Raw genomic sequence first — 21,254 nt, 5'->3', positions numbered from 1 at the left:
GCAAAGCTTTTTACGAGCATCATGGCAGCAAGATTAGCGCATTGTTTTCCTGATTTGATACATATAGATCAATCAGGGCTTATAATGGGTAGAGAGAAATTGGATAACATCAGGAGGGTTACCCATTTACTTGAAAAAAGTTAATATAAGACAGATCCCACAGTTTTGGTCTCTCTAGATGCCGAAAAAGCGTTTGATCAAGTAGAATGGCCTTTTTATTTTTTGTGGTGGAACAGATGGGAATGGGGACCATGTTTATTCAGATGGTGCAGGCTAACTATTATGCTCCCACGCTACGGTGGGCTATTCACAAACAAGTTTCTCGTAGCGTAAAAGTAAGTAGTGGCACCGAACAGGGATGCCCACTTTCGCCACTTTTATATGCTTGTAACCATTCTTCCATAGAATCAGAGCGAGAGAGTCCATACGGGGCATCATGTTTGGAGACGAGGAACATAAGTTTGTGGCCTTCGCAGATGACATGCTGTTGATATTGCTGGAACCTGAACGCTCGATATCAGCATTGTTGGAAGAACTGGCCGGCGTTGAACAGGTGGTAGATCTTTTGGTCAATATGGGGAAGTCAGAGATTTTGGAAATAGGTTTATCCTTTGAACAGAAGGAAGTGTAACGTCCTGTTTTGATGGCTATTGCAGTGGACTGCGACCCACTCACAACGTCCTTTTTCTATTGTTATGTTTGTGGGCTCTATCCCACGTGTCTAGATAGGCGGGGCTACCCGCGATAGTTCAGTTCATTCCTAATTCGTAAAGTGTTCAGTACTGGAATCATTGGCTCCTGTTTTCATTGTGTCTTTATTTCTCAAGTGATAATCCAATGGAATGCATGTGAACATTCAACAATGGCGACAAGGATTTGTTTGGAACCCGGTGCATCCTTATAAATTTCACACCGTACCAGAGACTTCCACTGCTCTGGAACGCTGCCGTGCGGGAAGCAGATTTGCCACGTTAGTGTCTGACTGTGTTCTGACAAAATCTACAGCACGGCACTCCACGTGTTTCGGAAAAGGGACATCATTAAACTGCACTGCCACTGAGGTAAAGTGAACATGTGCACTTTCAAAGCATACAAGCGACGCGTATGATTATCTACATCATCCCTCAATCAACATGCAACTGCACTGCCAGGGAGGAAAGGTGAACGAGAGCACTTTCAAATGCGCACACGTCGGATGAAACCCTTCCTGGACATTCTCTAACGCTCAGCACGTCATACAAGAACCAAGACTGTGCAAAGTGCCAATAAAGCCTTGTTGGCCCCAGAAATCATACAGCATAAAGCAATATTCACCATCAGAGTACATGCTGAAAGATCATCAGTCTCTACAAACAGACAAATCAACCATAAACTCCAAAGGCACAGCACTGAGGAATTAAAAGTTTCCAGCCACCATGTCAACTAAAGGGCAGATAGCACACTGGAAAGCCCCCATTCCAGCTTCACGCCACGTGTCTCTGTGCCCATAGAAGAAAGGGGATCAGACTCACTACAACTACAAGCCATGTCAAATTTTGACATCTCAGACACCAGTAGCCTAGCACCCAGATGGGCCTGATGGCTCAAAGAACTGCAAATATACATGGATGCATCAGGAGTCCGAGAGGAACGCCATCTTAGAGGCATTTTAATGCATTTGCTTGGCCCAGCACTGAGAGATTTTGGCCCTCATTACAACACCGGCGGTAACCAATGGCGCTATTAGCACCATGGTTGCTGCCGGTATTGTAACAAGACCGCCATGGTTCAATGGGGAATTACCACCCCATTCCAAGGTTGGCGGGGCGACAATTCCCATACATGCCAACCCTCCCGATTTAGGCGGGAGACTCCCGATTTTTTAGTGAAAAATACTGCTATTTTTCACGTTCTCCCGCCTAAAATTATTATTTCCCTAATGTATTCCTATGGGGAAATTGTTGTGTCCCGATTTCTCTGCAGAAATCTCCCTCCCATGTGTGTCAGAATGTTGGCATGTATGAATTCCCCATGTACCATTGGCCCTTCCCCATTCCCATTTTTGCCCCATAGGGGAAGGCGGTAATTACGGTATCGCAAATTGCGGTACTGTAACTACCTTCAAGGTCCCTTTGCGGGTCCCTACTTTAACGGCTGGTCCCGACCAGCCGTTAAGGTCGGGAGCCGCAAAGGGACCTCGTAATTAGGCGCTAAGGGGTTAATGGTGCAGCAGCCTTTTACGGCGCCGTTAACCCCTTAGCGCCAGGGTCGTAATGAGGCCCATTGTATTTGAAATGCCTGAGAATAATACCGACACATTTCAAGGGATAATTGACTCATTAAATAATTACTTTGCGCCTCCGAGGAATGTAGATTATGAGAGACATATCTTCCATTCTTACACCCAAGATAAAGGGGAAAACATGGATAATTTTGTAATGAAACTACAAAAACGTCCCAAATATTGTGACTTTTATAGGTACTCCACAAAAGAAGCACTCAAATCACAGGCAATAGCAGGCTGCGAGTCTCCTGAATTTTGCAAGAAATTGCTGCAAAAGAGTACGACCCCGGAAGAAATCCTCCAGCTGGCGAGGGCAGACTCAGCTTTGTCGCTACAGGCAGAATCACTTGGCAACATTACAATTACACAATCTGCATACGCAGCCACTGTGTGCCCCATTCGCACACCAGAAACTCCCACAGCGACCCACGTGAATCATCGCAGAGAGTGAGATGGCACGCAGAGAAAAGGGAGCACTCCAGTGGGTCAGTGGTCGAAGTGTACGAAAAGAAATAGTGGAACTATGTTCCCTACTGGCCTGCACCGCTCCCCACAGACCCCATCGCCGCGCCCCCTCCCATGCACAATAAAAATTAAAAAAAAACATGTGCCTGCTCTTTAAGGAAACATCCTGTGCAGTGCACTGAAAGTGCAAGTTTCAACTTCTTCCTACACTTTTATCTTAAAACAAAACCGTTCCGAACGGTTTCTTTTTAAAATAAAAGTATAGGAACGGTAAAACTTAATTAAAATAAGTATAGGAGCAACGCTCCCGACCGCTCCCGCCCACTTTGATCACTGCAGTGGGTACAGGAGAAGGCGGGACTCACACCGAAGGGCCCCGAGACAAAAAGTCAGATACTTGGATGAATCTCCACAACGACGAGAGTCATATTCCTTCTCATCCAGCGAGATAGAAAGAGAGGATACATCCATGCAATAGGAAACAGCATCGCCACTTAATACAGCCCAACTTTATTACTTCAGCTGAATGGGCAAAGTCGCGAATTTCTGATTGACACCGGAGCAACGGTAAATGTGATCAGTGAAGACACCTACAAGTCCCTAACAAACAAGAAAGAACTAAGCGAAGCGGACACACAAATCTACCCATATGGGTTGAACAAGTCTCTTAAATGCCAAGGCATGTTCACAGCCATATGCCAATACAAGGACAAATGTCTGAAAGCCAAAATATATGTCATAAAAAGTGAAGTACCAGGAGGAAGCATACTGAGCTTCCGGTCGGCTATTCAGATGGACCTCATACACATCATGTATCAGATCATGTGTGCATACACGTCAAATCCGAAGGACATGATACAGAAAATGTTCCATTCACTATTTAAAGGACTAGGAAAACTCAAGGACAAACAGATCAAAATCCACATAAATACACAAATTCCACGGATTGCTCAGGGACTATAGAAATACACCACGTAGCTCAACAGGTGCATGCCCCTCGGCTTTGATGTTTGGACGAGTGATACGAACAACGCTGCCGCACAATCCACACAGCACGCTCCCCGACACCTACGTCGACATGGCACCAACAAAGGACAAGGAGAGCAAGACAAAGATGAAGGAATATGCAGACCTACAAAGAAAAGCGAAACCATGCAGTTTCCAAATAGGTGATCAAGTATTGGTAAGACAATCCCAAGATGCCAAGGATGTTCCTGGCTTCAAGCCTCAACCCATCACTGTGACACACATACAAGGGCCCATGTTAACGGCCGCAAGCCTTCAAGGGACCATCACACGGAACACCTCATTCTTTTGAAGTTTCGATGGTGACAAAATTAAGGACAGCACCCACCTTACCTCAGAGGACGATTCCTCTGACTTGGATTCTGAATACTAAGAAGACAGAGACGCTGATGACAGTGCCAGCGACTATCATGTGAGTAGCACCCCACTGGCTTGCAGCCCCTCGCAAAGGGTGATACGCAAACCCTCCAGGTGGATAGAGGAAATTAACTAATGAACACCACGTTTATGTTAAGAAGAGGGGAGATGTAACATCCTGTTTTGATGGCTATTGCAGTGGGCTATGACCCACTCACGTTGTCCTTTTTCTATTGGTATGTTTGTGGGCTATAAACCCACGTGTCCAGATAGACGGGGCTAACCACGAGAGTTCAGTTTGCGCCTAATTAGTAAAGTGTTCAGTAGTAGAATCATTGGCTCCTGTTTTCATTGCGTCTTTATTTCTCAAGTGATAATCCAATGGAATGCGTGTGAACATTAAACAGGAGGCGTTACCCTCCTATTCACTGTTTAAAGTGGTGGATACTTATATTAGATATTTGGGGGTTAATTTAACAATTAAGGTTTCCCAGCTGTTCGATAGCAATTACCCAGAAGTACTGCAGCAGGTGAAAGAGGATTTGGGGAAATGGAATCTGCTGCAAATGTCATGGCTAGGAAGGATAGCTACTATTAAAATGGTGACTCTCCCAAGGTTATTATATACATTCCAAGCTCTTCCAGTTAAGATTCCTTTGTCTTACTTTAAGGCGCTGCATAAAGAGGTTCAGAGATTTCTTTGGCGAAATAAAACTCTGAGAGTGGTATTTCAAACTTTAACAGCACACAGAGAAAATAGGGGAGTGAGCATGCCAGATTTTGAAAAATATGAGGCTGCACAGCTACGGGTACTCCGGGAATGGTTTATTGGGGATACTAAGATATCATGGGTAAAAATGGATATGGCAGTGGCTGGGTGCCCATCAGAAGGGATATTGTGGCTGTATAGACTAGATAGACCTCTAAATACACAGGCCAGCCAGGTACTTCCAGTGGTTTTAGCTATATGGGATTGCCTATTAGATAAAGGAGCTTTGTCCACACGCCCATCACCATTTACTCCATTATTTGAGAACCCACAATTTTATCCAGGGACGGTACAGGGTATGTTTAAACAATGGCAGAGAGTAGGCTGCACAAAGATGTGTGATATGGTGCAGGGAGGGGACATTCATTTGTTTGAGGAATGCAAACATAGACTGGGACTTATGGAAAAGGATAGGTTGGAGTGCTACCAATTGAGACATTGGCTAGCCAGATCTGGGGGGCACAAAGCTGCGGGGAGAGAGCTCATTACATTTGAAAAAATGCATTACCACACCCTCAGGGAATAGACAAATGGTATCAAAGTTATATTCAATAATGATGGAAGAAAAGAAGGGACAGGCTTGGGGGTACATGCAAAAATGGGTAAAGACACTGGAGACAGGTCTACCGAGAAAGCATTGGGAACACCTATTGAAAAATATCCCCAAATTAACGAGGTCTATCCAGATAAGGGACGCATGGTATAGGGTCATGTACCAATGGCACTTCACCCCTGAACAATTGCACAAAATGTTCCCACCTTCCACAGAGGATGTTGGCGAGGATGTGGAGAGCGGGGTGACTGGCGGCATATATAGTGGGATTGCCCAACCTTGAAGAAGTTCTGGAAGAGGTTACGAATCAGAATAAAAATGTGTTTTCCCCAGTGGTAATTTGGACACCTAAAGAATGGAGGTGTGGTCTGTTTGATCAGGAGAATAGCTTACCTACTAAAATTCAAAGTAAGGCTTTCATGTTTTTTTTTTTAAAGTTTTTTATTAAATCCAACAAAACAATACAACAAAACAGGCAGAACATTTGTCATCAGAACCATTGTACATTTTACATCAATGCACTGCTTCCCCCACCCCTCCCCCCAGTCCGAGCCTAACCATCTTCACATTCCATATCTGCGTCCTGTGGCAGATGCCCCTTCTCTGTGGATTCGTCCATGTCTGAAATTGACCCAAACAGTTCCGCAATTAGTGATTTCCAGGCCATCAGGGACTCTGTTCCCTCCAATCCCCCGACACTGCTCGCTTCTTGCCATACCATAGTTTCTGCCTCCGCCCATTTCTGCAAGTCCTTCCACCACACCTCCACCCGTGGTCTATGACATGTCTTCCATCCCATGGCTATTCTTCTCTTTGCCAGCACATATGCTAAGTCCTTCAGTTTGCTCACATGTTTTAGCTTCTTAGATGTTGAGAACACCCCCAACAAACAGGCCCACACCGTGTCTACAACGATCTTGACATCCTTCTCGGCCAGTTTACGTTCCACCTCACTCCAAAAGCGTGCAATGACCGGGCACGACCAGAAAGTAAGGCTTTCCTGTTAATGGTGATAGCTACGTGGTTGGTTATCCCAAGTGCTTGGAAACAGAAAAGAATCGCCCATCAGTAGGGACTGGTTACTTAAATTGTGGGGGTTCATTGCCTTGGAGTGGATGACATATAACCTTCAAGGGGAACAGGAAAAATGTCAACAAGAATGGGCGGTGGTCTTGGATTATCTCAACAGTGACTATGTACAGCAATGGTGTCCACATAACCTAAGGATTTTGAACATTATGTCAGCTAGAATATATGTTGCCAAATTGAATAAATGAAAAACCGTAAGCTACTCTGTCTGGGGGTTAGAGGGGGGATAATGGGGTTATGGGAGTTGGGTGAATGGGGGGGGAGAAGGGCAAAGATGTCTATTTGAAAAATGTTAATAAAAAGATCTATTTAAAAAGAAATTGTCTGTCTTCTCTGTTCATGCAGATGTTGGCTAGAGAGGCAATGTAAGCTTCTTTCTTGCACCCTGTCACATACGGTTATGGTTGTGACACCTTTCCAGTTTCTTTGGGCACAGAGCAAAGTATCTTCTTGGGTTCTCATGTGGTTGACAATCAAGCAGAACACAAATGCGTTGTATAAATTAGAAAGATATGAACCGAAAGGTTTCTTGGTGTCAGAAGGTTATGAGGAAGAGATTTCAACTGAAGAACGGCACTCAGGGGGTAAGCATTCATGCAGGGCTTATGACTTGCATTACATTTCTGGGACTTACCGCCAAAGGAGATTCCACTTTTTCTATACCAGTAAGGGTCTTAAGAAGGCCAAGCAGTGACATATTTGCGGATGTTGAAAAGTGGTGAAATTGATCAAGACTCAATAAGATGTAAATCAGTGCAGGAAGTGATGCCACAGACAGTATTGGCGAGGCCAGTCAGAGTGTTGGTCCTTGGAGTGAGGATGTGTTGTCTGGTAATAATAAGGTGGACTAGGTGCAGACATCATCTCCTAGGCACACTGCCAGTAGGAGCTAGAATTTACTGTCACGATGAGGCAGAAGCTCAAACGGGTAGGCAGAGGTTGGTGAGTTATGTAAAGGATCCTACAAATGTAGGCGTGGTATGCTGTGTAAGTACAGCAATTATGAAAGTGAATATTAGGAGAGGTGCTACAAGCCGGAACAACATGAAAAAGTTCCTAGAGCGTCTTGAGAAAGTTAATAAAAGGAGAATGTTTCTAGGGCATATTCTTTCTAGAGCATATTGAGGGCCCCAGAGGCATCCAAGAAACTGATAACTAATAGACAGTCTACATCCAGGGGAATAGAAGTCAAAGTACCTAGAGCTTGCCAAGAAACTGATAACTAATAGACAGTCTACATACAGGGAAATAGAAGTCAAAGTACCTAGAGCCAGCCAAGAAACTGAGAACTAATAGACAGTCTACATACAGGGGAATAGAAGTCAAAGTACCTAGAGTTAGCCAAGAAACTGATAACTAATAGACAGTCTACATACAGGGAAATAGAAGTCAAAGTACCTAGAGCCAGCCAAGAAATTGAGAACTAATAGACAGTCTACATACAGGGAAATAGAAGTCAAAGTACCTAGAGCCAGCCAAGAAACTGATAACTAATAGACAGTCTACATACAGGGGAATAGAAGTCAAAGTACCTAGAGTCAGCCAAGAAATTGAGAACTAATAGACAGTCTACATACAGGGGAATAGAAGTCAAAGTACCTAGAGTCAGCCAAGAAATTGAGAACTAATAGACAGTCTACATACAGGGGAATAGAAGTCAAAGTACCTAGAGCCAGCCAAGAAACTGATAACTAATAGACAGTCTACATACAGGGGAATAGAAGTCAAACTACCTAGAGCCAGCCCAAAAAAATGATAAAGGCAGTTATTGGAAACGGGTAAAAACGAAGAGAAACATTGCATGCTGGTACTTGAAGTCAAAATCCTCAGAGGCATTCGACAAACTGATAACTAAGAGACATGCTACATATAAGGAGATTATGCCAACGCCCCCAGAGACAGCTACGAAACTGATACCTAAGAGACAGACAGCATACAGAGAATTTAAGTCCAAGTTCCTTGTCGGGAAACTGATAATTAGGATAAGCATCACATGCTGGGACTGGAAGTCAAGGTCTATAGAGACATTTAAAAAACCTAACAATTCATGAAACTCAGTGGCCAACCCAGCGGGAGGTTTAGAATTGTGGACCACCTGACAACCTTTTATATCAATGAAATTATTCACCTTTACCTTGGGTTTTAGGTCATCATTTTAAGAACTCACCACATCCCTAAAGTCTGAAACGCGTGCTTCATGCTTAAAAATGTGTTCCGACTCACGAGACTCTAGTCAGCTGAGTGAGACTGAGCTCCAGCGTGAGAGAGACTCCTACTCAACTAGTGATACTGTGCTGCTAGGAGTGAGACTCACCCCCAGTTAGTGAGACCCGTGCACCTTGCATCCAATGGGCGAGGCTGTGCTACACGTTATCAGACTCATCCCCTACTAGTGAGATTGTGCTCCGATTCTCAAGATTCGCAGCAGATGAGTCGGACTGTGCTCCAGGATGCAAGACTCGCAAATAATAATTGAAGGCATGCTCTAAAATGCCCAACCCTCGAATACTGAAAGATGTGAGCCTTCCAACCAGTGAATAAAACAGTATTCTAAAGAGTGAGACATTCATTGATTGAGCCTGTGCAATAATGCATGCGCAACACTGAATGCCTTGAAGCAAGAAGGGAATGAATCCAAGATGTGAGACGTGCACCTAGCAGGGAACACTGTCCAGGAGCATAGTGTTCTCCCAGAGATCAGCTCACAACTTGGGAAAGCATTGCCTGTTGCACAGAAGGAAGTACCTGGATTATGCATGGGAATCCACATGACTCCAAGCCCTCCTCTACTCATCACATACATTACTCTTTCAAAGATGTCCCCATCCCTCGACAGGCCGTGCCCCTGTGTCCTCAGATGCTTACTCTGTTTTTACCAAACAAAAAGGGATGCACTGACACACAAAGTGCTCTCCAACCCTTGCCGCTTCTTGCTCGCACTCAAGCCAGAGAAGCTCTGCATCAAGGACCAATTCCTCATGTCAGGGCAGAGGGAACTAATGAATGTGACCAGGAAGAGTAGCATTTAGGATTTAACCTAAACTGAACCCAATCTGCTAATAAAAGCACTCACTGAATATGTAGTACCAGGAACCTAAGCATGTGTGTTACTAACAAGTAGCTAGGGGTCTCAATAAATATTACCACACGTCTGAGAGAATGTACAACTACTGACACTGGAATAAAGTAAAAAGGTTTTATTAAACAATAGTGACGCATAAGACTATTGCATGGAAATGGTTTTCAATTAACAAAAAGGTTCTGGAGAAACATAGTCATTGAGAGCAGGATTATATATGAAAGATGGCAAATAAAAAGGCATACAGAAAGTTCCAGAAAGGACATACTCCTGCTTAGAGATTTCTAGAGCTCAGTTCTTCTCCTTTTCATCTGGGGATCACACGGCCTCTCACCTCTCTCAGGCCTTTAGGGTACCCCCCTCCATTTCCCAAGTGTCCCAAAAGTCCTCCCATTATTGGGGCTCTACTTCTCTCCATTAGTTACTCCCCTCTTTCAGCTTCAACAGGGCCTCCCCATCAGTTACACATCTCTTATTCTGGGGATAAAAGTCACTCTCTCTCTTACGGTTTCTCCCCACCCTTTGCTCTCTAAATACCCAATTTGTCTGAAAGAAACGAATGAATGGTACATTTGACCGATTTCGGCCAGTACCATTCGATTGCTGCTGAAAATACTCAACATGCAGAGCGGGAGTTTGAGGGGGTGTCCCCCGCTCCCCATGTTCGGTATTTGTGGCATCAGGGGTTGTGGGGGCATCCCCCGCTTCCTCGACATTGGAAGCGGGTGAACCAAAAAGAAGAAAGAAATGGAAGAAAAAACAAAAAGAGACCTAGCGGCGTCAGATACGACCTGCATTACGGGGATGAAACTGACGCCACAGGGTACAGGAGAGGCGGCAGTGGCGGGGGGCTTTATGTCAGATCTATGTGAATGGCTTCAAGGTGTAGGACTCATTATTCCAAAAAATGGTGAAACAAAATTAAACTGGTTGGCTTATGCCAACGATGTAGTGGTTTTAACCACTCACAAGTTGGGCTGCAATGACTTATCAGCATTGGCAGATTATGCCCGAACTAACGACCTAAAAATGAATCCTGAAAAATCGAAGGTGCTGGTGTTTAAACATCCAAATAAGATACTTAAGTCCTATAGTTTGTCAATGGATAATCACCAAGTCGAACTGGTTACTGAGTTAACCTATTTGGGGTTAGTGATCAGAGCCTTTCCAACAATTAGTCATCTTCTTCTGATTTTGGATCATAAGGTAATTAGTTTGGGAGCCCAGATGAAAAGAATTTGCTCCAAACTGTGTACATTTTCCACTCAACCCTTAGTGAGGTTTTACATAGGCAAGGTGTCCCTTTTAATTCTTTATCCCTTTACTATGAAAATTGATTGGGATAAATTGGAGGCAAAGATTTGGAAGAGGACTTTAAATCTGCCCAATTGTGTCCCCATTGGATGTTTAAGATATGAGTTGGGCCTGTCCTCTTTGTTGGCCATGATGGAGTGGAGATGGATATTGATGTTTAGGTTAATCCTTGTGCCTCCAAAGGGCTTGCTATATGAGGATGTAGCAGTACTGCAGGAAAAAAGCTGACAATACCTTTCTAAATGAGCTTAGTCTAAAGTGTGGTGAAACCTGGCGAATTCAGATTGCTCTATCAATCTTCTTATCCAGGATCCGGGGAAAGTCAAAATGCGCATGAAACAATGGGAATGGATTCGGACGAGGATCGCAGAGCTATCAGCATCCCGTACGCGTTTGACAAACCCAGATCCTGGCTCCCTCGTTATCTGAATAAGTTTCCTGATCCACGGGTGAGAGCTGAGTTTCTCAGATTTAGATTGAATCTGTGTTTAACCATGGAGGTTTTCTCAATCCGAAACAATGAGGATTTCCCCTCTTCCATTTGTGACAAGTGTAATATTAATGAAAGGCAGTCATTGAAACATCTATTTACGCACTGTCCACGAACTTGGTCATTGAGACTGGCAAGATTTAAGAGATTTGTTCACGATCCTGGTTGGTTGAATTCTGATATCTTCTGTGACAGACTGTCGTCAGGCAATGAAACACTCCTGACATTTGAAGTAGTTGCTCTCTTAACAGACTTGTTGGGGGTGTTGAGGGGCTCCCTCTGTTGAGGTGTTTGATTGTTTGAGTTTGTTTCTGTGATTTTTCAATCTGTCTTATTTTGAATTTTTTTCTTTTGATTAGTGGGTTTTTAAAAAAAACATTTTTTTTCCTGTATGGATTCTTGTGTTAAAAGTCATAAGTATGTATTATATTGTTTTAGTATATGGCTATGACACAATAAAAACAATTTAAAAAATGTTTTAAAAAAGAAAGACATTCTGCAATCCACTGTGGGTTTTGGATTTCAAAACCGAATGCATCTTGTGGGTCCTAATGAGAGCACGTGGAAGCACGCTGTAAGGGGTGGACTGAGCAGCTGGTGCAGGGCTCCTTATGGTATTTGACCCAGGTCTGAATGAGAGCCTTCCCTTGTCTGGCCATGTCCATGGAGGATGTGCAGTGCTTTGCTCAGAATTTAATTTTATTTATCAAGCATTTGTATGGCGCCTATACAGCAAAGTCTCAGGAGGGGTGAGGGTGACTGAAGGACCTCAATGAGCACACAGAGCAAGGACACTTACAAATTACTCCAGACAGGTGTTATATTAAAAATATAGACACATTTATTACAAGGCCTTTGTAACATAGACTATAGCAAAGAATCACAGTAACACTAAGTAAACCAATACATCACACTAAATACAATACATATACAAGACCAGGGGGGTCAAAAGGGATGACTGCACGAAATATGTTGACAACCTAGAGGGGACGAAAACAGGCAGTGCAGTTAATCTTTTAGGCCCAATTCAACATCAGTGATTCACCTAACTAAGAGGCAGTCCAAGCCCTAAGAAGAGTGGAGCCTTGTGCTCAATAGTACCTGTATGCCAATGCACGTGGTTGTTCCAATGGGCAAAACAGGGTCTCTTCGGGGGGCTCTAGCAGCTCGGGAAGGTGGATAAGGCGATGAAGAATAAGTTCCCACTATTCAAGAAGGACCTCCACTTGAAGACAGAGGCAGTTCAAGAGTTTGTGGAGTTGCTATTTCGCAATGGCAGTGGACAGGAGAGGGGCCCCCAGGGGCCACTTGTGTGCAAAGTTGGGCTCTGGCGCTAGAGGCCACCGGTTGGGGTAAAGATTACTCACTGGTCCCTGAGGCAAGGAGACCCAAACTTCGGCAGGTTAGTCCAATTCGGTTGCAGGTTCGACGGCAGCAAAAAGGACGTCTCGGCACCTTTTAGTTCATGAGTTCCAGAGAGGATTCCCAACGGGACAGTGGTGATTTCTCCACTTCGGGTGGGTGAATCGCTCCAGTTTCACTGCAGCAGGCTTCAGGGGCAAGAGGGTCACAAATGCAGTGGACTTGCAAAGGACGTTGCCGCAGCAGGGCAACACGGTAACCGTGGTTACTCCGGTCTGAGCACACTCGTCTCACTTCAGACCTGGGAATGCCAAGTGTACGAAATTCGGTGTGAGAGTGCCGTTGACACAGAGCTAGCAGTATACCAAGTTTCGAGGGCCACCTTGAAACAACGGCGGAGACAGAGCAAAAGTCCTGCATAAGCTGGTCATCCCACTGGTTGGCCCAGGGACATTTCCGAGAAAGCTTACTTGCAGGTTTTGGTGAAGGTGCCGAGAATAGTTGGTCCCACTATTCCAATGGGTCAAAGCGTCTTCGCAGACCTTCTAGGACGACCAGATGCAGAGGGGTCCCACGGGACGACAGCAGGCTCAGGATACCAAACCTTCCAGCGGGTCACCAGCGATTCCTCGACTCAGCTTCATAGTTGCAGGATACTTGGATCCTATCCTTGTTCAGTGAGAACTCAGGAGATCGACCTGGTAGTGGTGTTTCCAACCTCCTGTTATACAAAGTGGCCTTCACGCCAAAACGGAGAGGATCCAATGGGAGATCTGCTCACAAACACATACGTGGACCAATCACAGCCCACGGTGGTCTCAGGCATTCAGGACACTCCAGACTCTCTGGCACCCAGGATGTGTATTGGGACAAGACATCCCAGCCCACATCCTGGAGGCACCCACACAAGGCATGCAGAAGCCTGCGAAAACATTGGGATTCGCGGGAAAATGCATGACCAAATAAGGACTGGCCCAGGGTTGACTCGCCCTGGGGAAGGTGAAGGGGCAAGGTGGCCAAAGGACAGGAGAAAGAACCTTGTGGCATGGTCATTTTGGAGCCAGGCCACCTATTCGTGCCAAACGCGGTTAACATGGCAGGAAAGGGTTACAATTGATGCAAAATGATAGCTGCCACCAGTCCTGTCCATGACACATCTGCACAGTTCATAAAAAGTCCAGCAAGAGTATCTAGGGCCTTGGGAAATGACTACAGACCAAAGAGTGCTGTATTGTAAGATACATTGCACACTTGTTACATGTTGCACAAATGTTGCAACAGGAGACAAGGACTAAGGGAAACAAAGTCTCCCAGTACTGACTGTCTTAGGGGTTTGTCAGTTTCCCCATAAAAAGTGAGCGAAATCCCAGAGGAGTGCAGCTGAATGCTGTGCTTCTCTGGCAAAGTCAGTCAGTGGTGTCTAAACAGCAGCAAAAAGATTGGGGATTGACACATGGAGGGAAAATTACATACACATATGAAATCTTTCCTAACATCAGGCATGCCTTAGATCAATCCCCTGTAACATTTTGCCTTTAAAGAGGGAGAGAGACACCCCCTCATTTCGATTCATCTTTGGACTCTTAAGAAGGATTCACTGGCTACTTTAAAGGCCTCTGCCATAGAGGTGAAGATAGATTGCATCCAAGGCAAGTGAGAGCTCTGTTCCCTAATCATCCACCGCAGACAGTGGGGGTGATTGCTGCTGGACCAAGGCCTCAATACTGGCCGCAATGGAATCGGGAACCTGTTCACTGGAGGTGAAGGATCCCCTGTAGGTGCCAGCAAGGTTCCCTGGACAGGGAGTGCAGAATATAAGGACTCATCTTTTCCTGGTGCCCCCGGATTGGGACTCCCAGGAACTGAGATGTCCAGGAGCAGCTAGACTCCTGTTTCACTGACTTGAGACCTCTTCAAGCCACTTCAACTGTGCTTCATGCCCTTTGAGCCGAGACAAGACCTGCTGATTCTGGCACTCTACGAACTTCAAGCTGATTCCTTGTGTCTTGGAGCCATCTCAACAATGTATTACACCAGTGAAGAGCACGACCACTGTGACTAGAGTGCTGATTCGTCTCTGTGGAAGCATCCAACGCACGGTATTCCAAACCCACATCTCAACCCAACAGAACATCTTCTGAACTCAATATAACTGCCGAATTGTTTCACCTTCCCTTGGCCTGCACTACCACATAAGGTGAAGGAAGTATACTTTTTGGGCTGTGTCTGTTTCACCTTTATGATTAGGATCACAGCTGGTTTAGTAGAAGTGTGGAGATGAGTCGATGCTTTAGCTACTGCTTATCCCTGTACTTTTGCAAAGCAGTGGTCATTTTGTCACATCTAGCTAAAAATAACATCCATTGAAGATATCCACCAACTCAACACTTACCTCTGACCCAGATCTGCATTTCCAGGACAGAATTCCTACTACTCACCAACATCACTCAGCACACCCACAGTCAGTCTTGATCTTCTCCCACAAACCTCGTGGGCGAGACACGCATCTCAAAGTCTTGGACATTCCATGTAAACAGCCACCTCTCATCCAAAACTCTCACAACAAAGATAGGTCCGAATTCAAGGTACCAATTATCTCTCCTGCATAAATCAAGCCTTTTCTACCAGACATCAGCTTGACATGCACTGTACAGGCTCTGGTCCCAGACAAAGAGTCACCCTGCTCACCGGTTTATCAACCACCAGACCTAGCACTGATGAGAAGCATTCTCCATGCTGCTGCCTGTCTCATCAAAGGTCTGTGCAAATATAATTGCATAATACCAATGCTCATCAAACCCCACTGGTTACTCCTACAAGAACACATCACCTTCAAAGCCAGCTGCATCTTGTACAAAGTTGCCCTGATGCACGCTCCCACATGTCCCGCAGGCAAAGTCACCCTTTCTGACATTCAGCACTCTCCCCAGAAGTCATGACCTGGCCGAACAGAACTAGCAGAAAGAAAACCAAAGAAGAAATAACCCAGAATCGAGCTTTCTCTGTCCGTGCCCCTCGACTGTGGAACCTCATATCCATCCACATAACTTACCCCCACCCAATTCAGAAAAGAAATCAAGGCCCTCCTCTTCCAGCAGCCCCTTATTCACACATCACTGATACACACCCAAACCCTCCGAGCCCAGTATCCCGCCTTACCACCATCCTTTACAATCAACACCCCTTTTTCCACCCCATGCCACCCAGTAGCACAAGTTCCAGATTCCTCAATCCCCACTAACTGTAAATGTTAACGATTCCCTGCTGCTCGCAGTGGCGAGCCAGGAATAGATGCTGTGTGGTACAACCATCTAATGTATGCCTGTAACCCATGCCAATTTCACAGCGCTCCATTAGTCCGTTGCACTCACTAAATACCCGAAATGAAAAGCCATCAACACAAGCACACACACTTAACCATCCACATAAGCTCACTCATCTGGCGCAGCACAATATGTTCACTTAGTCCAACAAAAGATATAAAAACTTGCGTACTTGCGATTGGCCAGGGAACATGTGCGTGCTCTGCGATATGAACCCTGGCAGTGGATATTTGTTCTATTGCATGCCACAGATGTAGCCCTGCAGATACCATCGAAAGACACAGGGTTGGGTGAGCAGGCTGTTCTCTTACCCCCTCCTCCCCCCCCCGCCCCAGTGCAAATCAAAAGCTTTCACCCCTTAATATATGCACAGTAAGTGAACATATCTTAAAGTGAAATAGACACATTTAGTTCAATTGACCTTTCCCCTTAGAAGAAAGTGCAAAAGACAATTTAGCGTTTGCCTTTCAAAAAAATGAATCAATCTGTAAAAATATTCGGAGAGAGGAGAGTTTCTAATGACTATCCTGGTACAATATAAAAGGTGCCCACCATTTAAACCGAGCAATTTATAAAGAAACATTCCAAGAATATGAGACGTGTGCTTTAATGACACTTATGAGGTTTTGTGGGTAATCGGCTGCACTGGAAACATGACAACCTGTTGTGAAATCCTAGCAGCGGAACACTGGAGCCCTTTTAAAAAAGTGGTCATACGCTGTCCACGCACTCATGTATCCCCGACTTGTGCCCTGAAAGTCGGCACAGGGCTACAACTAGAGAAAATAACTCTGCCAGCCTCCAGGACTTTGACCTCTCCTGTGACATTCTGGCCAAATATTCATGACTCACTTGCCCTCTCATGCTTTCTCCTCTCAAACCCCCATGTTTGGTTTTCAACAACACTTTTTTTTAAATAAAGATAACTAATATGGTAGGCAAAAATCTTACAATTGTGCCATTACCCCCCCCCCTGCCTTCAATTGAAGACTGCAAATACCAGAATGCAATTCAGTAGAAGGCAAAAAATGGCCTGTGGATTTTGAAAATGTACTTTCAAGACTTAGGCTTATAATAAAGGTAACGTGTGAAAATGTATCTATCTATTTGTGTTTCAATGTTTGACAAAGGCATGGTTCCTATGCAAATGCCACATTCTACCAAAAATAACCGCTTTTTGTGTGACAAATATGAACATGTCAAAATAAAGCAGATAGTATAGAACTATTTTATGTGGTATATTTAATTGTCGAGGAAGAGGACATAGATGTAGGCAGATAATTTGTGGTTTGTGTGTGTTTTCAAAATAAATATGTCCCTTTGCAGTTCTTAACATGGAAATGTTAAGAACGTCTTGTCCAAAACAGTGGTTTCTGAAACGGGCCATCGCTTTTTGTATATCACTCCCACTTTGACTGCTCTGCTTGCAGAAAGGAAGTGATAAGCGGCACTTATTGGGGCAGACATCCGGTGCCTAAGGGGCTCCTATCACGCAAAGGCCTTGGTTAGCCGCACAGGCGGGCCATGCCGGCCCTTAAGCTGACCAGGCGACTCAGTGTTCCGCAGAAAACTATTTATCAATACGGGGCTTTTAATTCACAAGTTAACGCATTCTGGGACACGTGGTCCTGGTTAACAGTTGAGGCAGCGTCTGAAATGGGCGTGCTGGTGGCAGAGAGTCAGCTGCAGGCATTCCGTATTTTCATTTAAGAAATAACACTGCGATCGATAGCCTTCCGCAAACGCCAGCTTTTCAGCATCCCGCTTACCTGGAGTGGCTGGACACTCGACTCCTTATCCGCGGGGCCTTCACTCATCACCCTGAGAGCGCTGCCTGCCAGTCCCTCGATTGCAGCGTCTGGCCACGAATGCCAAGGCATGAATGGGGCGCCGAGAGACAGCCCAGATGACAGAGCCGCCCTGGCATTGTGGGCAGCCAGCCGGCTGCATTGTGGAGCAGGGGCTGCCGCTGTGAATCTTAATAAGGGGGGAAAGCCGGCGTGGGGCCTCCGCCATTGTCAGACATGTAAAGCAGCAGAGGAGCAAGCGCCCGGCAGCTGGGAACGCAGAAAAGGAAATGGAAACGGCGTTTGCTAGAGCCTGATTTTCAAGTACACCATTTTTTAAACCAATCTTCCATGAATTGTGAAAAGGCGAGTTGTGGGATTTTGACATTCGTTTTTCTATGTTATGTGTTGACGGAGGTGACGGGTGCTTTACAGTGGCGTAGCTACATGAAGCGTGAAGGCATGGATGGAAGTAGCCGTGGAAGGCTGGCTCCCATCCCCACAGATGCCTCGTGAGAAGAACCGGGATTTTTGCACTGTGGGCGGGCACAGGCAGGCCATTCCGGACTCCAGCCTTTTTGCATAGCCAGGCCATCTCCTACTTTGGCCCCCCTCCCCAGAACCACAGACCATATGCACTTACAAAATAGATCACAAGAGACAGTTATTTTTTGGGAACAAACAGATCACATTTCATTGGAGTCAGCAAAAATGGGCGTCCCAGCCTCCTTCAGAGTAATGGCTTAACAGACCTTTTGGGTGGCCCTTTCCAATTCCCGGCCTTGAGATGATATGATGGGATATTTATAACGCGCTTAATACCCAGAGGTTTTTAAACGCGGACCCGGGGATCGAATCTGTGGTGCTCCGTGTCGTCTTGCTTCTAAGGCGAGCATGTTGCCCCTGAGCTATCCTCCCCACTGTTTTTTTAGTCCTTATTTTCCTCGGGTGACCCTTGTCACGTCCGGTTATTGCATTGCGGACAGCCACCTCTGGTTACCCACTGCCAGGAAGTTAGGCTGAGTAGTGTGGGTTCACTTTGCTTCTCTTACCAGATCCCTACATAAGCAATAAATCACAGACAACTTATGTGTATGGAAAAGTTGTAGGCCGTAGGCATTTTATTTTCTTACAGAAAATACAACACAATAAAATAATTACACTGCCATATGCTTTTGGGCACCTTGTGTCCAGTCCCGAAGTTGCCCAAGGCTCCTCCTGAGTCCTTGTTATCCATGGGCCTCCTTCGTTCCTGGGCACATGCCACCACACCTGAGCGGGTGTTCTTTATGCCCGCTCAGGTCCCCCCAAAAGCACCCTACCTACAACCTCGTTCTTGGAGTGCCCTAAAAATGTTGTCAGAAAAAAAACCGATCCCGTTCCTTGATAGGTGTACCCCATCCTGGTGAAACATGTCCGGGTTGCTCCAGTGTAAGCCATGTCTTATGAAGTACAGACCTGTGTTCCTGTAGTACTCTTCTACTAATTTATTTAGTTTCTTTCTGGCTATTTAAATTGCGTGCCTCTTCTGTGCCCCATACCAGACGGGGGGGCAGGGGGGACCCTGAAAACTATCCGGTCCGACAGCCAGTCGTGAATGTCCTCCCAGTGCATCCCCGGGAGGCCTCACCAGGATGTAATCGCTGCCGTCCCTATGCAGTAATAGCTGCCCGTCGACCTCTGGTCGGGGGTCTAGGAATTCTTGTGTGATGCATCTGGGACAGTGGTCCTTCTCTCTCCTGCAATTTTGGTCTGTTGCTCTCCCCCGTTTGGTCTGTTTTAGCTTTCTCTAGCATTATAGACATCCCCTTGTCTCCCATACTAACATCACTCCTTGCCAGGCCGTCTCTTGCCACCGTATTACTGGCCCCCGGATCCCCTACCCTGAAAGCCCCGTAATATGCCAGCGGAAGGTGCTGCCCTGAACTGCGCCGCTTCACCCGTGCTGCTACGTGCCTCTCGTAATAGAATTATCAACTTCCCAAAGCTCACCCCCCTTAAGTTACCTGGTTTCTTTCCCTCTAATTTAGCCCATCCTCTCATAGCATATTTTATTCTAGCGCTGCCGGTTGGGTTCCGTATGCCCGACACTTTTGTGGTGTGCCGCCGCCCATCTTTTCTTTTTCCCTTTGGCAAATTCCTCTTCAAGAATTTCACACATTTATTCAATTGCAATTTTACCTCTTTTACCTTGTTTCCACCAACCAGCTTTTCCTTTTCTCCTTTGGTAAATGCCCCTTCGAGACATTCACACCATTATCAATAAACATTTTTCCACCTCTTTTACAACACATCTTTTTACCACTTTTCTTTTTTTTCCTTTTGGCCAATGCCCCTTTGAGAAATTCACACTTTTTTCCCAATTGCAATTCTTTCCACCTCTTTTACACCTGTTTCCACCAACCCATCTTTTACATGCTCTTCGCACTGCTTACCCGTTTTGTACGTTAGGGCGTTCCTGGTCAGCTTGTCGATGACCCTTTCTTTTTCCGTTCTTCTCTCACTTCTTTTGAGTCGACCTTGTGGCCAACCGTGCTTTCCTTTCTAGTGCCTCCAACGGGACCCATGCCTTCCGCGGTGTGGGCGTTCTTTCCTTGCCAGCGTCCGGTCTTAGCTCCCTGAATTTTTCCCACTGCAAGCGTGAGATTGCATCAGCCACCACATTTGCTTCCCCAGCAATATGCCTCGCCTTTATGCATCTATTCATTCTTATGCTTTCCAGCGTGATTGCCCTCATTAATTCCAACACTATTGTGCATGACGCACTTCCTTTATTTAACACGTGCACCACCGCCATGTTATCTGACCATACTGCTAACTCCCTGTTCCTTAGCTCCCCCCCCATGCGCATAACGCGACCCATATCGGGAAGGGCACCAGCAGCGTTATGTTTTTTGTCCATTCCGCCACTTGGCATGTTTTTTGGCCACTCGCCTGCACACCATTGTTTCCCCAGTATTGCGCCAAAACCAAGGCCACCTGCTGCATAGGTGAACAATACCCTTTTACTTCCTCGTTCACCGGTGATCGCCATATCACTGACCCATTGAAGTATTTCAGAAGTTCTGCCCACACTTCCAGATCTTTCTCGATTCCTCCCCCTAACCTGACTGTGGTGCCCCCTTTGTAGCACCTCTCGTTTTCAGCTCAATACTTCTCTGGAACACACTCTCCTGTGGTATGACTCTTCCTGCGACGTTCCGCTTTCCTGCCAGCGCTTGCAATTCTCTCACTGTTGCTAGCAGATCCGTCATCTTATCACCGGGATCCAACACCTTCCTTTGTTTGAGTCAATTTCTCTTCCTAGGAATTGGATAATCTGCGTTGGGCCCACTGTTTTCTCCTCCGCCAGAGGAAAACCCCACTCACTTGTTATT

At 45.7% G+C, this 21,254-nt stretch overlaps 1 protein-coding gene across 1 annotated transcript in view; it reads right to left on the bottom strand.

Annotated features, from left to right (window-relative positions):
• Positions 1 to 18,163, bottom strand: part of B3GNT4 (UDP-GlcNAc:betaGal beta-1,3-N-acetylglucosaminyltransferase 4) — a 154,264-nt gene extending 136,101 nt beyond the window's left edge. The window contains exon 1 of the mRNA XM_069619598.1: positions 17,860 to 18,163. The gene's annotated coding sequence lies outside the window, so the exon portion shown is untranslated. The remainder of the gene's footprint in view (positions 1 to 17,859) is intronic.
• Between the last annotated feature and the right edge of the window lie 3,091 nt (positions 18,164 to 21,254).

Source organism: Ambystoma mexicanum, chromosome 10 (assembly GCF_040938575.1).
Source record: "Ambystoma mexicanum isolate Mex_15411 chromosome 10, UKY_AmexF1_1, whole genome shotgun sequence".
Classification (NCBI taxonomy): Eukaryota; Metazoa; Chordata; class Amphibia; order Caudata; family Ambystomatidae; genus Ambystoma; species Ambystoma mexicanum.
Note: the sequence above shows the minus strand (reverse complement) of the source record. Positions and strands in the feature narration are given on the sequence as shown.